This window comes from Saimiri boliviensis, chromosome 14 (assembly GCF_048565385.1).
Source record: "Saimiri boliviensis isolate mSaiBol1 chromosome 14, mSaiBol1.pri, whole genome shotgun sequence".
NCBI classification, from domain to species: Eukaryota; Metazoa; Chordata; class Mammalia; order Primates; family Cebidae; genus Saimiri; species Saimiri boliviensis.
In genome coordinates, this window is record NC_133462.1 from 75,460,136 (window position 1) to 75,475,656 (window position 15,521).

Sequence of the window (15,521 nt, forward strand, 5' to 3'; positions counted from 1 at the left end):
GTGAGAGGGTCACATGAAACAGGAAGTTGGCTAGGAAGTTGTTCATCCGGGTTTCCTATCTCACGGCATCTATGTAGAAAATAGGAGCCGGGCGCGGTGGCTCAAGCCTGTAATCCCAGCACTTTGGGAGGCTGAGGCGGGTGGATCACAAGGTCAGGAGATCGAGACCATCCTGGTCAACACGGTGAAACCCCGTCTCTACTAAAAATACAAAAAATTAGCTGGGCATGGTGGCATGTGCCTGTAATCCCAGCTACTCAGGAGGCTGAGGCAGGAGAATTGCCTGAGCCCAGGAGGCGGAGGTTGCGGTGAGCCAAGATCGCGCCATTGCACTCCAGCCTGGGTAACAAGAGCGAAACTCCGTCTCAAAAAAAAAAAAAAAAAGAAAAAGAAAAGAAAAGAAAATAGGAAAGGGAGGGGAATTAGACTTCTTAACGCATCTTAAGAGGATAACGTGGGTGTGTATAAATGCAGAGGCAGTAGCGAGTGATACGTGAAATAATCACATGGCAGTGTTATTGGCTGACGCTGCAGGTGGGCACAGTGCTAAAGGGGTGTATGGGAATGGTTTGTAAAGACACGTGGTTGCCTTCCTCAATTAGAAATTAGAGGCAATATATAATGGCTGTTGCTGTGTCTGTATCCAAGGAGCCTTTTTTTTTTTTTTTATCGGGTTGTAAGAAGTACCTCTGCAATTTGAATGTTTGCTTTGTGCAAATTATGACTTGCTTTCCTGCATCTGTCACATGTGGGAGAGGTAAAGAGGAGGTGCATTATAATAATAAAACTCTCTTGACCAGGGATTCTTCATCTGGGTTCATGGCTTATGTTTATGCTTTAGAGGATCTACGAACCCCTTAAAAGTAGGTGTGAAAATTACACATGTGCATTTTTCTGAGAGGGCCCAATTCATGGTAGAACAAAAGACAGTTGATTGGACCTGGGGTGAACACCTGACCACATTGGCCAATAAGCCGCCTCTTCTTGTGTGTTAAGACTTAAGAGTGGGGCCAGGCGCGGTGGCTCACGCCTGTAATCCCAGCACTTTGGGAGGCCGAGGCGGGTGGATCACGAGGTCAAGAGATCGAGACCATCCTGGTCAACATGGTGAAACCCCGTCTCTATTAAAAATACAAAAAATTAGCTGGGCATGGTGGCACGTGCCTGTAATCCCAGCTACTCAGGAGGCTGAGGCAGGAGAATTGCCTGAACCCAGGAGGCAGAGGTTGCGGTGAGCCGAGATCGCGCCATTGCACTCCAGCCTGGGTAACAAGAGCGAAACTCCATCTCAAAAAAAAAAAAAAGAAAAGAAAAAAAGACTTAAGAGTGAGCAACTTCCTGCCAGTCTCTGAGAGAGAGTGGGACTGAGGGGAGTAGACACTGGCTGTGAGCTGCTGTGATGGGGGAAAGCAGACACGACACTGCCCATCTCGGGGGGAAAAAGGCAGAACGGATGTCACAGAGAGTGAAGACATAAGGACATGTGGCCCCAGAGACAGATGGTAAGAGCTGCTCTGAGTTGAGACAGCTTGCCAGCTCTTGGTTCAGGCGCCACGTGATGCCCTGAAGTCTGATTCTGCCCCTGTCTTGCCATCTGTGAGTTGCTCCTGTGTCTTTCCAGTACCATTTGATTCTTTTTTTTTTTTTTTCTTTTTTTTGAGGGGATGGGGGTGGATTTGGTTATGCCGTTTGCAAGTAAAAGAGTCCCCAGTAAAACAAGGAGTTACAGTAAAAATATATGACAAGATTCTTTGCTGGAAGAGAAAGGGGAGCAAGCAGGAGCTTTCGTGCACCCTTTCTCATTAAATCTTCACCAAATTCCTGCCATTTTACAAAGGAGGAAATGGAGTCTCAGAATGATTAAAAACCTTCTCAAGTTACGTAGTTAAGAAGGAGAACCTTATAGTGATGTTATGGTAAAATTTGATGAATATCATTTTTATTATAACTTTCCAGTGATTCAGATATTCATATTGCCTTCTTTTGGGTGATGTGAGTGCAAATTGACAAGTGGCAACTTCATGGATCTTTTTTCCTGGCATCCCTGGCTCCTCCCAAGAACTTTCCACTCTTTTCTATCCAAAATCATCTGTCTTCTTTCCTCATTTTAGAATTAATTAATTAATGTTTCTTTTATCTACTAACTTTAGTAACTATTTATTTTGTATGAAAATATACATTTGTCACACAAAATTTTGTTCCCGTTTTGAGGAGAAACTGGTGCTTACAGAAACTAAATGACTTGCTCAAGTCCATGTGTATTGAGAGAGCTGGGACTAGACCCAGCCTGCTCACGGGGAGTGTTGAGCTGTTTCCACAGGACCACTCACTGCTTCTCTCTGTCCCATCCTCTACTACAGCCATGGGAGGAGCTGCTGAATGCTTAGTGCTCCTCAGGTGGATCACAAATACAACAGAGGAGTGTAGTTTCAGATGTAAGGGCCACATAGAGCCTCGGACACTTGATGGAGTTTGGATTTTTCTCCTCTCCAAATCTCATGTTGAAATGTGATCCCCCAGTGTTGGAGGTAGGTCCTCGTGGGATGTGTTTGAGTCATGGGGTCAGACCCTCATGAATGCCTTGGTGCCCTTCCTGTGATAATATGTTCATGCAAGATCTCGTTAGAGAGCCTGGTGACTTCCCCTGCTACTTGCTCCCTCCCTTGCCATGCGACATACCTGTTGGCCCTTCACCTTCCACCATGAGTAAAAGGTCCTGACCAGAAGCAGATAAGCAGAGGCTGGTCTTGTATTTTCAGTCTCCTGTCTTAGTGGCTCCCTGCTAAAAAGCTTGAGGGCAACATAGTGAGTATATCATCATGGTTCTGGCCCTAAAGAGATTAAGTGGTATTATCTGTCCTTTTTCTTGTGCCATTTGCTGTCCTGTTATTATTAAGCGTTATCAAAAAGTAAGTGATCTCCAGCCTATCTTGGTGGTTGCCATGGAGCTCGACTGTGCAACTTTTTAGGCTGGTAAAACCAGCTGAGACAGTAGTTGGCTGAGGGGGAGCTGCCTGTGATTGCCAGTGTGGAAAAAGCTCTTCAGCAAGCCGACTGAATGACGCTTTCCAGTGGGAGGGAGGATGGGCATAGCCACACCGCCTGAGCCTGGCAGCATATTCTAAATCAGAATCAGGGCCAAACACATTCAAGGACGTTTCCAAAGAATCTTGAAATAATTTGGGAAATTTTTTTTTGAGGAGATATAGAAAATAGAAGAACAGATTGGGATTTGAACAAACCAGTGGCTTTCATATGTTTTCTGACATGACTCACGGTAAGAAATATATTGTGACTCTGTACACGTGTGTGCACCTGTAAATGAAACAAACGTTTCAGCAAATACTTCCATTGTATGCTATGTACTACTATGTACTCTGATCATTCCATTCCAAACCAATCCTTTAAGATTAGTTATGACACACTAAATACATTTTATCACCCATTAATCCAACCGGTGGGAGTGATCCACAAATCAAAACTTATCAAGATAAACCTTAGTTCAAGTTCTGCTCATCTACAACTTTTCTGTCTGTAAAAGGGAGAAGATAGACTCCTCTGGGTGGTTGGGTTAATGAAATGCCACCTCTGCATTGCATTAATATAATAACTGAGCTCTGAGCTTTGTTTTCTTCACAGTAGTATCCCCAGCTCCGAGTACAGAGCTGAGTAAACAGTATGTGCTCAATATGTGGTAGCTATTTTCATTATAGTCTGGGCTGTTGGGAGCATGCAGGCCACATTAGCGTGTCTCCAGTGGGATACAGGGCAGGAGACCTGAGACTTACCATTCTGTGGGCCTTTATAAAGAGGAATATTGCAGAGGTTGTTGCAATCAACCAGTTAGCTAAATCCGTATCAAGTGTAAGACCTTGGAGTGGGACCAGGCAGGACTCAAAAGAAACCCAGTTTTCTGTAGTTCCACTGACTGGGAGTTGACCTGGTTGAAGAAGTGGCACATAAACCATTAGGATGTGAGTAATGGCACCAGACAAGCTAATGAGTGCTGCACACACAGGACACAGAGGTAAGGACTGGAGGACGGAGAGTGCCAGCGTTCTTGAGTTGAGGCAATTTTAGTACACAGTTGACTGAGCATATAAGAAAGCTCCAAGGAATGTATTATTGATGTTGAGAAAAATCTGTATGTTAATCTACATAGAACGTGTGTATATTTCTTACTCAGTCCACAGACAATGGATTTGAGGACTCCTAACAATGCCAGGGAGACATCGTGGTCTTACTGCGAAGAGAAAGGGCTTTGGAATCATTCAGATGTGGGTTTGTCCCAGTTCTGACACATTCTAGGTCTGTGGCCTTTGGTAGGTGACAACCTCTGAGTCTCCCAACCTGCTAAATGGGACTGGTAACTCTATCTCCCAACAGTGTCTTTGGGACGATGAAATAGGTGAAGGTGTATAGAGCTCTTAGTAGGCCTTCTGGCAGACTGAATTTTCAAGGAAGTTAGCTGGTGTTCTTGTTGCTGTCCTTTGGGGGCCAAGGCTCTTAGCAGTTGGAGATGAGAGAAGGGGAACAAACCGTCAGGTGGCTGGCTTGGCTTCCTCTGGCCCAGAAAACATGTGGTTCTTTCAGAAGTCCTGCAGCTCCACACGGACATCAGTCATCCCGTAGCAGAGAAGGTAGGAGGCGACAGAGATTGTTTTCAAGATGGAGGGAATCTGTCACAAAAAGGTTGCACTGAAGTTTCAACTCTTAAAGTGGAAAAATTGAGCCACACTGAAAAGAGAACAAAACAGTGGGTTTAAGCTCTGATCCCTCCACCTTGTAAGCTCTGTGATCCTTGGCAAGTCATGGAAACCTCTTTGAGGTCCAATTTCCTCATCAATAAAGGGAGGATAACAGCCCCTTCCAGGAACTCTTGGAGGGTGGCAGAGGTAAGGGAGATGCAAAGAGAGTACAGAGAACAATTTTATTTTTGATGACACGAAGTGGGTATAGTCAGCCTGTGCTTTCTCCTGGGATAATGCTCTATGTGTAATGCCGCTCTGGATCTATCGCTTTCAACATCCTCCTGCCCCCCTGCCCCCCTGCCCCCCTGCCCCCCTGCCCCCCTACCCCCTTGCCCCCCTGCCCTCCTGCCCTCCTGCCCTCCACTACTCTGCTTGCCTCTCTCTCTCTCCCCACCAATGAACCAAACTCCCACCTCTACAGTGGTACCTGTCCCATCCTTGGGAATTGCTTCTTCCTGCCTCAGGTGCTTCTGCAGCCCTGCCTGTGAGCCTGGAAAATGAACTTCATCCTTGCCTTTCTTAATTGAATCCCACCCAACCCCACATGTGTAGGAGCTCTACATATTTAAAGCTCTTTTCCAAGGGATAACTACTGAGGGGCCGAAAGGGGCTCTACTGTTTTGTGGGAGGACACGTGAAGAAGAGGGACCTGCAGAAGGAGAACCATACACACCCCAAACAGACTGCTGCCATTCATGGTAGGCGGGGTGGGACGAAGGAGCCTGGTCTCAGGTGGCAGCACTGAGGCGCTGCTCTGGAGGCACTCATGGGGTTCTTCAGCTCCAGCTACTCACTGCTAGGAAGATGGTTTAGGTGTTTTTTGGAGGTGAGAGGCCTGCCCTGCGGAGACAGCTGCTAACCACCATCAGGAGTGAGCTCTCTGAATGACACGAGAATCTAATGCATGACTTCTATTTCATTAGCACTTCTAGTGGCAACCTACAAAGCTAATTAGATTAAATACGGCCACACATTCTTGGCAACAATTCCCATCCAAAGTGGAAGTCTGTTTCTCTATTCCTTTGATTCTGGTCTAACCTTGTAACTTGTTTTGACCAATTGTGTGTGTCAGATGTGGCACAGTATAACATGCAAGCCTTGGCCTTGAGAGGCTTTGCAAGAGGACTTGGATTAAAGACCATATGGTCCAGATACCCAACTCAGCCCAGCCCCACGCCATCACATTGGCTATATGCAGCAGCCTGAGTGTGTGCAGGCAAGACTGGCAGAAGAACTGCCCAGTCCATTCACAGAACTGTGAAAATGGTAAGTCACTTAAGCCACTAAATCCGGAGCTAGTTTGTTATGTAGCAATAGCTAACTGATATGAGCACACCTGTAAATTAGCAGAGAAACGTGACATGTGGGCCTACCTGGCAGCTAGTCCAAGAGATTTAGGGGTAGGACAGGCTCAGAACCAAGATTCAGTGGCTTAAGTGGCTCATTTTATATCACTGTAGTAAAGTATAGGTCATGCCACTGGCCCCAGGGTGGACGTCTCAGCAGCTGAGATGGTCTTCCATCCTCATTTAGGGGATCCAGTTATTAGCTGGGTTCTAGTCTTGTGCTCCAGCATGCATTTCTTCTGCATGGGCTTGGGTCAACATCTCTGGGTCTGCTACTTTCACTGTCAAGTTAGGATGGTGACAGTGATCTTTCAGTTACGTTATGATCTTGGACAAAGGACTTTCCTTTGAGCTGCTTCCTTATTAAAATGAGAAGTTGGACAAATTGTTTAACTGCATCTCTTTCAGCAATAAGTTTGTTTCTTTGATTGCTTGACAGACACATTTTATGGTTTTTTTTATTAACAAACTTAAAAACGTATAAAATGGAAAGTGTTGGGGAGGAACTATATTACACCTCAGCTTTAAAACCATTTTATGTGTTGCTGTCAGTTGAAAAGTTACATCTCATCCATTTGAATTGTAATACTTTAAAAAGATGTTTTTTCTTTGGTTATGTGAGCAACTAACATCTGTGTTATATTTTTAAACTTTATTTTGATATAATTTCAGGCTTAAAAAAAACACAGCACAAAGAATCCCATATACCCTTCACTCAGATTTCTCCCAAATTAACATTTTACCACAATTGCTCCAACATTTGTTCTCTGTCCACAGAAACATACACAGACATACACACAATTATTTTTCTGAGATGTTTGAGAGTATGCATTGATCTCTATATTCTTGAGTGTATAGAGGTCAGTACTTTCCTAAAAACATGGACATTTTCTTACCTAACCACAGTACAATTATCAAAATCACAGAATTAACATCGTCACAGTTCTAATGGAAGACCATTGAAGTTTTGCCAGTTGTCCTGCTAACATCCTTTCCTTGGTCCCTGATCAAACGCTGCATTGGCTTGTCTTGTCTTCTTAGTCTTTTTTAATATAGGAGAGTTCCTTGGTCTTTGTCCTTCCTGACCTTAAAACTTTGAAATAGTACTGGCCAGTAATTATCTACAGCATAGCCCTCAATTTGGATTTGACTGATTTTTTTTAAGGCTTAGATTCCAGTTATGCATTTTTGGCAAGAATACCAAAGAAGTGATGCTTTGTTCTCAGTGCATGTCAGGAGTCATAGCCTGTCAATTACTTTTATTACAGGTGATGCTGACTTTGATCATGTAATTAAGGTGCTGTTGGCCAGATTTCTAAATTGTAAAATTAATATTTTTTCCTTTCTAATTAATAAGGAGTTCGTTGGTAAATACTTTGAAACTATTGAAAATCCTGTTTCTCCTGCTTTCTCCCACTACACTTACTTATGAATGAGTCTAGCCTGAAACAATTATTATTGTGGTGGCTTCCATTGGTGATTTTCTAATTCTGTAATTTCTGCTACATGTATTAGAAGAGCTCTTCCTTGTCTCCATCTATTTACACATTTATATCAATATAGATTCATGAATTCTTTTGTTTTATTGGATATAATTCATTGTTTTTTTTTTCTTTTTTTTTTTTTTTAATTGCATTTTAGGTTTTGGGGTACATGTGATGAACATGCAAGATTGTTGCATAGGTACACACATGGCAGTGTGCTTTGCTGCCTTCTGTCCCCTCACCTGTATCTGTCATTTCTCCCCATGCTATCTCTTCCCACCTCCCCACCCCCCGCCCCTCCCCCATTTCCCCCCAACAGACCCCAGTGTGTAGTGCTCCCCTCCCTGTGTCCATGTGTTCTCATTGTTCAACACCCGCCTATGAGCGAGAATATACGGTGTTTGATTTTCTGCTCTTGTGTCAGTTTGCTGAGAATGATGGTTTCCAGGTTCATCCATGTCCCTATAAAGGACGTGAACTCATCGTTTTTGATGGCTGCATAATATTCCATGGTGTATATGTACCACATTTTCCCTATCCAGTCTATCATCGTTGGGCATTTGGGTTGGTTCCAGGTCTTTGCTATTGTAAACAGTGCTGCAATGAACATTCGTGTGCACGTGTCCTTGTAGTAGAATGATTTATAATCCTTTGGATATATACCCAGTAATGGGATTGCTGGGTCAAATGGGATTTCTATTTTTAGGTCCTTGAGGAATCGCCACACTGTCTTCCACAATGGTTGAATTAATTTACATTCCCACCAACAGTGTAAAAGTGTTCCTATTTCTCCACATCCTCTCCAGCATCTGTTGTTTCCCGATTTTTTAATGATCGCCATTCTAACTGGTGTGAGATGGTATCTCAATGTGGTTTTGATTTGCATTTCTCTGATGACCAGTGATGATGAGCATTTTTTCATATGTTTGTTGGCCTCCTGTATGTCTTCTTTTGTAAAGTATCTGTTCATATCCTTTGCCCATTTTTGAATGGGCTTGTTTGTTTTTTTCTTGTAGATCTGCTTTAGTTCTTTGTAAATTCTGGATATCAGCCCCTTGTCAGATGGGTAGACTGCAAAAATTTTTTCCCATTCTGTTGGTTGCCGATTCACTCTACTGACTGTTTCTTTTGCCGTGCAGAAGCTGTGGAGTTTGATTAGGTCCCATTTGTCTATTTTGGCTTTTGTTGCCATTGCTTTTGGCGTTTTGGTCATGAAGTCCTTGCCTACACCTATGTCCTGAATGGTTTTGCCTAGATTTTCTTCTAAGGTTTTTATGGTATTAGGTCTGATGTTTAAGTCTTTAATCCATCTGGAGTTAATTTTGGTGTAAGGTGTCAGGAAGGGGTCCTGTTTCTGCTTTCTGCACATGGCTAGCCAGTTTTCCCAACACCATTTATTAAACAGGGAGTCCTTTCCCCATTGCTTGTTTTTGTCAGGTTTGTCGAAGATCAGATGGTTGTGGGTATGTTGTATTTCCTGTGAGGCCTCTGTTCTGTTCCATTGGTCTATATCTCTGTTTTGGTACCAGTACCATGCTGTTTTGATTACTGTAGCCTTGTAGTATAGTTTGAAGTCCGGTAGTGTGATACCTCCCGCTTTGTTCTTTTTGCTTAGAATTGACTTGGCTATGCGGGCTCTCTTTTGGTTCCATATGAAGTTTAAGGTGTTTTTTTCCAGTTCTGTGAAGAAGGTCATTGGTAGCTTGATGGGAATAGCGTTGAATCTGTAAATTACTTTGGGCAGTATGGCCATTTTCACGATGTTGATTCTTCCTAACCATGAACATGGAATGTTTCTCCATCTGTTTGTATCCTCTCTTATTTCGTTGAGCAATGGCTTGTAGTTCTCCTTGAAGAGGTCCTTTACGTTCCTTGTTAGTTGTATTCCTAGGTACTTTATTCTCTTTGTAGCAATTGTGAATGGCAGTTCGTTCTTGATTTGGCTCTCTTGAAGTCTATTACTGGTGTATAGGAATGCTTGTGATTTTTGCACGTTGATTTTGTATCCTGAGACTTTGCTGAAGTTGTTTATCAGTTTCAGGAGATTTTGGGCTGAGATGATGGGGTCTTCCAGATATACAATCATGTCATCTGCAAATAGAGACAATTTGATTTCCTCCTTTCCAATTTGGATACCCTTTATTTCTTTTTCTTGCCTGATTGCTCTGGCTAGAACTTCCAGTACTATATTGAATAGGAGTGGTGAGAGAGGGCATCCTTGTCTAGTGCCAGATTTCAAAGGGAATGCTTCCAGTTTTTGCCCATTCAGTATGATATTGGCTGTTGGTTTGTCGTAAATAGCTTTTATTGTTTTGAGATACGTTCCGTCAATACCTAGTTTATTGAGGGTTTTTAGCATAAAGGGTTGTTGAATTTTGTCAAAAGCCTTCTCTGCATCAATCGAGATAATCATGTGGTTTTTGTCTTTGGTTCTGTTTATGTGGTGAATTACGTTTATGGACTTGCGTATGTTGAACCAGCCTTGCATCCCCGGGATGAATCCTACTTGATCATGGTGGATGAGCTTTTTGATATGCTGTTGCAATCGGTTTGCCAGTATTTTATTGAAGATTTTTGCATCTATGTTCATCATGGATATTGGCCTGAAATTTTCTTTTCTTGTTGAGTCTCTGCCAGGTTTTGGTATCAGGATGATGTTTGTCTCGTAAAATGATTTGGGAAGGATTCCCTCTTTTTGGATTGTCTGGAATAGTTTCAGAAGGAATGGTATCAGCTCCTCCTTGTATGTCTGGTAGAATTCAGCTGTGAACCCATCTGGACCTGGGCTTTTTTTGGGTGGTAGGCTCTTTATTGCTGCCTCGACTTCAGACCATGTTATTGGTCTATTCAGGGTTTCGGCTTCTTCCAGGTTTAGGCTTGGGAGGTTGCAGGTGTCCAGGAATTTACCCATTTCTTCCAGGTTTACTAGTTTATGTGCATAGAGTTGTTTGTAATAATCTCTGATGATGGTTTGGATTTCTGTGGAATCTGTGGTGATATCCCCTTTATCGTTTTTTATTGCATCAATTTGGTTATTCTCTCTTTTCTTTTTTATTAATCTGGCTAGTGGTCTGTCTATTTTGTTGATCTTTTCAAAAAACCAGCTCCTGGATTTATTGATTTTTTGAAGAGTTTTTTGTGTCTCTATTTCCTTCAGTTCTGCTCTGATCTTAGTTATCTCCTGTCTTCTGCTAGGTTTTGAGTTTTTTTGATCTTGCTCCTCTAGCTCTTTCAATTTTGATGATAGGGTGTCAATTTTAGATCTCTCCTTTCTTCTCATGTGGGCACTCATTGCTATATATTTTCCTCTAGAGACTGCTTTAAATGTGTCCCAGAGATTCTGGTATGTTGTGTCTTCGTTCTCATTGGTTTCGAAGAACATCTTTATTTCTGCCTTCATTTCATTGTTTATCCAGTCAACATTCAAGAGCAAGTTGTTCAGTTTCCATGAAGCTGTGCGGTTCTGAGTTAGTTTCTGCATTCTGAGTTCTAACTCGATTGCACTGTGGTCTGAGAGACTGTTTGTTATGATTTCTGTTCTTTTGCATTTGCTGAGGAGTGATTTATTGCCAATTATGTGGTCAATTTTAGAGTAGGTGTGATGTGGTGCTGAGAAGAATGTATATTCTGTGGATTTGGGGTGGAGAGTTCTGTAAATGTCTATTAGGTTTGCTCGTTCCAGGTCTGTGTTCAGGTCCTGGATATCCTTGTTGATTTTCTGTCTGATTGATCTGTCTAATATTGACAATGGGGTGTTAAAGTCTCCCACTATTATTGTGTGGGAGTCTATGTCTCTTTGTAAGTCATTAAGAACTTGCCTTATGTATCTGGGTGCTCCTGTATTGGGTGCATATATATTTAGGATCGTTAGCTCTTCTTGTTGCAGTGATCCTTTTACCATTATGTAATGTCCTTCTTTGTCTCTTTTGATCTTTGTTGCTTTAAAGTCTATTTTATCAGAGATGAGAATTGCAACTCCTGCCTTTTTTTGCTCCCATTTGCTTGGTAGATCTTCCTCCATCCCTTTATTTTGAGCCTTTGTGTATCCTTGCATGTAAGATGGGTTTCCTGGATACAGCACACTGATGGGTTTTGGCTTTTTATCCAATTTGCCAGTCTGTGTCTTTTGATTGGTGCATTTAGTCCATTGACATTTAGGGATAATATTGTTATGTGTGAATTTGATGCTGTCATTTTGATGCTACCTGGCTGTTTTGTTGGTTAGTTGATGCAGATTCTTGATTGTGTTGCTGCTTTTTTACCATTTGGTGTGTTTTTGGAGTGGCTGGTACTGGTTGTTCCTTTATATGTGTAGAGCCTCTTTCAGGAGTTCTTGTAGAGCAGGTTTGGTGGTGATGAAATCTCTGAGTGCTTGCTTGTTCACAAAGGATTTTATTTTTCCTTCACTTATGAAGCTGAGTTTGGCTGGATAGGAGATTCTGGGTTGAAAGTTCTTTTCTTTAAGGATGTTGAATATTGGCCCCCAGTCTCTTCTGGCTTGTAGGGTTTCTGCTGAGAGATCTGCTGTGAGTCTAATGGGCTTCCCTTTGTGGGTAACCCGACCTTTCTCTCTGGCTGCCCTTAGCATTTTCTCTTTCATTTCAACCCTGGTGAATCTGACGATTATGTGCCTTGGGGTTGCTCTTCTTGAGGAATATCTCTGTGGTGTTCTCTGTATTTCCTGGATTTGAATATTGGTCTGCCTTGCTAGGTTGGGGAAGTTTTCCTGGATAATATCCTGAAGAGTATTTTCCAGCTTGGATTCATTCTCTTCATCACATTCAGGTACACCTATCAGACGTAGATTAGGTCTTTTCACATAGTCCCACATTTCTTGAAGATTTTGTTCATTCCTTTTTGCGCTTTTTTCTCTGTTCTTGCCTTCTCTTTTTATTTCATTGAGTTGGTCTTCGACCTCTGATATCCTTTCTTCTGCTTGGTCAATTCGGCTGTTGAAGCTTGTGCATGCTTCACGAAGTTCTCGTGTTGCGTTTTTCAGCTCCATCAATTCACTTATTCTCCTCTCTATGCTGTCCATTCTCGTCAGCAGTTCGTCCAATCTTTTTTCAAGGTTCCTATTTTCTTTGCGATGGGTTAGAACATGTTCTTTTAGCTCATTGTAGTTTCTTACTACCCACCTTCTGAAGTCTGATTCTGTCATTTCATCACCCTCCTTCTCCATCCGGTCTGGTTCCCTTGCTGGTGAGGAGTTGTGATCCCTTTTAGGAGGAGAGGTGTTCTGGTTTCGGGAGTTTTCATCCTTTTTACGCTGGTTTCTACCCATTTTTGTGGGTTTATCCACCTGTTGTCTGTCTCTGTCCCAGGGAGTTGGAGCTTTATGAGTTTCCGTTGCACTACTGCCTTTTTTGATTTTTTTTTTTTTTCAGGTCAGACCCGCCCAGCTAGCAGCACGCCTAGCCTCTGCCTGCCCGCAGGGGCTTTGCTGAGCTGCTGTGGGCTCCGCCCAGCTGCCCTGAGCTCTTCCCTGCAGTCCTTCTTATATGGGCGTAGTTAGAACTGTCTGGGCAATGGTGGCCCCGCCTCTGTTATGGCGGACTCTCTCTGTTGTGGCAGGTTGCCTCGGCAACGGCGGGTTGCCTCAGCAATGGCAGCCTGCCTCCGTAGCGGTGGAGAGTCTCAGTAATGGCGGAAGCCCCTCCCCCACGGAGCCGGACCGTCCGGGTTCAGCTGTGCTTGGTTTGAAGGGCTCAACCCAGAGGGTTTCCAATTACTGTTTTTGTTTTGGTTGTTGTTGGGGGTGGAGGGGTGGGACCAACCGAGCCTGATCACCTGGCTCCCTGACTCAGAGTCTTTTCTTTTAAGTTGAACGACCCCGCGTTCTGGTCGCTTGTTGAAAAGGCGCCGGGATCTCCCGTGCTGCGACTCAAGGAGTCGGCTCGAACCGCGGCGCCGGCTCCTGGCGGATTTTTTGCCTAGGAATCTCCTGGCCTGGCTCGCTATTTCAGATGAATGGGCAACTCTGCCGTCTCAAGGCTCTGCTCGCCAGCTAAGAGGGCTCCCAGACCAGTGGCTTTTGTACGGAGAACCGCAGCAACAGGGAGTGGTCACAGCAGCCGCGCGGGCGGAATCAGCCCCGCGGGGGCCAAAACAGCCGCACCGGCTGGGACTGCGACGCTGGCGACCCCTCTGCCTGGGTATCTCCTGGTCTGTGGGCAATAAGAGTTCGTCTGGAAATGCGGCGTCCACTCACCCTCTGCACTTTCACTGGGAGCTGAAGTCCTGAGCTGTTCTTAGGCGGCCATCTTGAAAGTCGGATCTATAATTCATTGTTGATGGTGGTGGTGGTAGTGGTCAAATTGCCCCATATTTGGCCAGTGGGAGCCCCTTCAGGCCGTCTCCTCTGTTCTTTTGACAAGCCCTCATCCTGTTTTAAACTTTCCTTACCTTCTGACATCACAAGATATTCCGGGCTTATCTTGTACGTTCAATGCCCCACCCCTGGAATTAGCCATTTCTCAAAAGAGCTCTGGTTCTTATAATTGGAAAATGGTCTTAAGAAATCAGGTTCTAGGCCAGGCACAGTGACTCACACCTGTAATTCTAGCACTTTGGAAGGCTGAGGCAGGCAGATCACTTGAGGCCAAGAGTCTGAGACCAGCCTGGCCAACATAGCGAAATACTGTCTCTACTAAAAATGCAAAAATTAGTCGGGCATTGTGGCACACACCTGTAATCTCAGCTACTTGGGAGGCTGAGGCATGAGAATTGCTTGAACCCAGGAGGCAGAGGCTGCAGTGAGCTAAGATCACACCACCAACAGAGCAAGATTCTGCCTCAAAAAAAAAAAAAAGAAAGAAAAAAGAAAAATCAAGTTCTAAGCACTAGGTAATGCGAATTGGTTTTCCCTTTCCTTGGTGTCATTGTTTCTAGGTCCCCTCAGCAATCAGAGCTAGAAAAATATTTCTTATGTGTATATGTGTTTATCAGTCTACACATATATTCATTTCTACATTTGTGCATGTGCGTCTGTGTGTGGGGTGAGAGAGAATGAGCCCTATGAGTCTAAGCTCACACTGATATCTCCCTAATTCCCCCTCCAAAACCATACTGTTCATTCTAGCTTCCTCACTTTATTTTTGCCAACAGTGAGAAAGCTGGTTCTCTCATTATCTGCACTATACTTAATTATTTGCTCAGTCTTATATGCTTAGGGAAATTTTGGAATTGGTAACCCGTACCACTCTGAGAACAAATCTACTCACTCGAGTACATTGCAATGCTTTGAGATGTGTTCTGCAACCCCAGATCCCCCTTCCAAGTGTAGTTATTTTACTTATTTGGATTATAGTTAGGGTCATTTGTTTCTGGCCCATTTCTACTTGCTGTCTCCCAGGTCAGGCCGGAAGCACTAGGCTCTGCTTGGCTGAATTCTGAGCAGTGCAGTTCCGTTCCATGATCAGTACCACTCTCTGTGGAACAGGCATGCCAACTTTGCAGATAAGGAGATGGGAACTGGTAAAGGTCATCTGATTTGCTCAAGGTCACCCAGCTACTTTGTGATACAGGATCAATTTCTCCATTAGGTACGATAGGCCTGGTGACTAAGACCTGTGACGCTTTCAGAGGTCTGCAAAAACATTTTTATTTTCATTTCTTTTAAAATCAAAAGAAAGCAAAGGATATCATTCTAATCATAATGAATATGTAATGAATTCAGCCTGGCTTATATTCATCTCTATACCGACACAGTTGTAAAATATAATCATCGATATTTTTGAATGGAAGAAGAGAATTACAAAGGCACAGAAGAGCCTAGGGCTCTTCCGAAAATCATAGTGTGGCCTTGTAGTGGTGGAGTGGGGACTAGAAAGTTCCCCATTCTGTGTGCAGTGTTTTTTGACCTTAACCAGTGAGGGCCACAACCTCTTAGGTCTTTAAAAGCAGGAATCTGAAGGCAGTGTCCATCAGAGCCACACAGG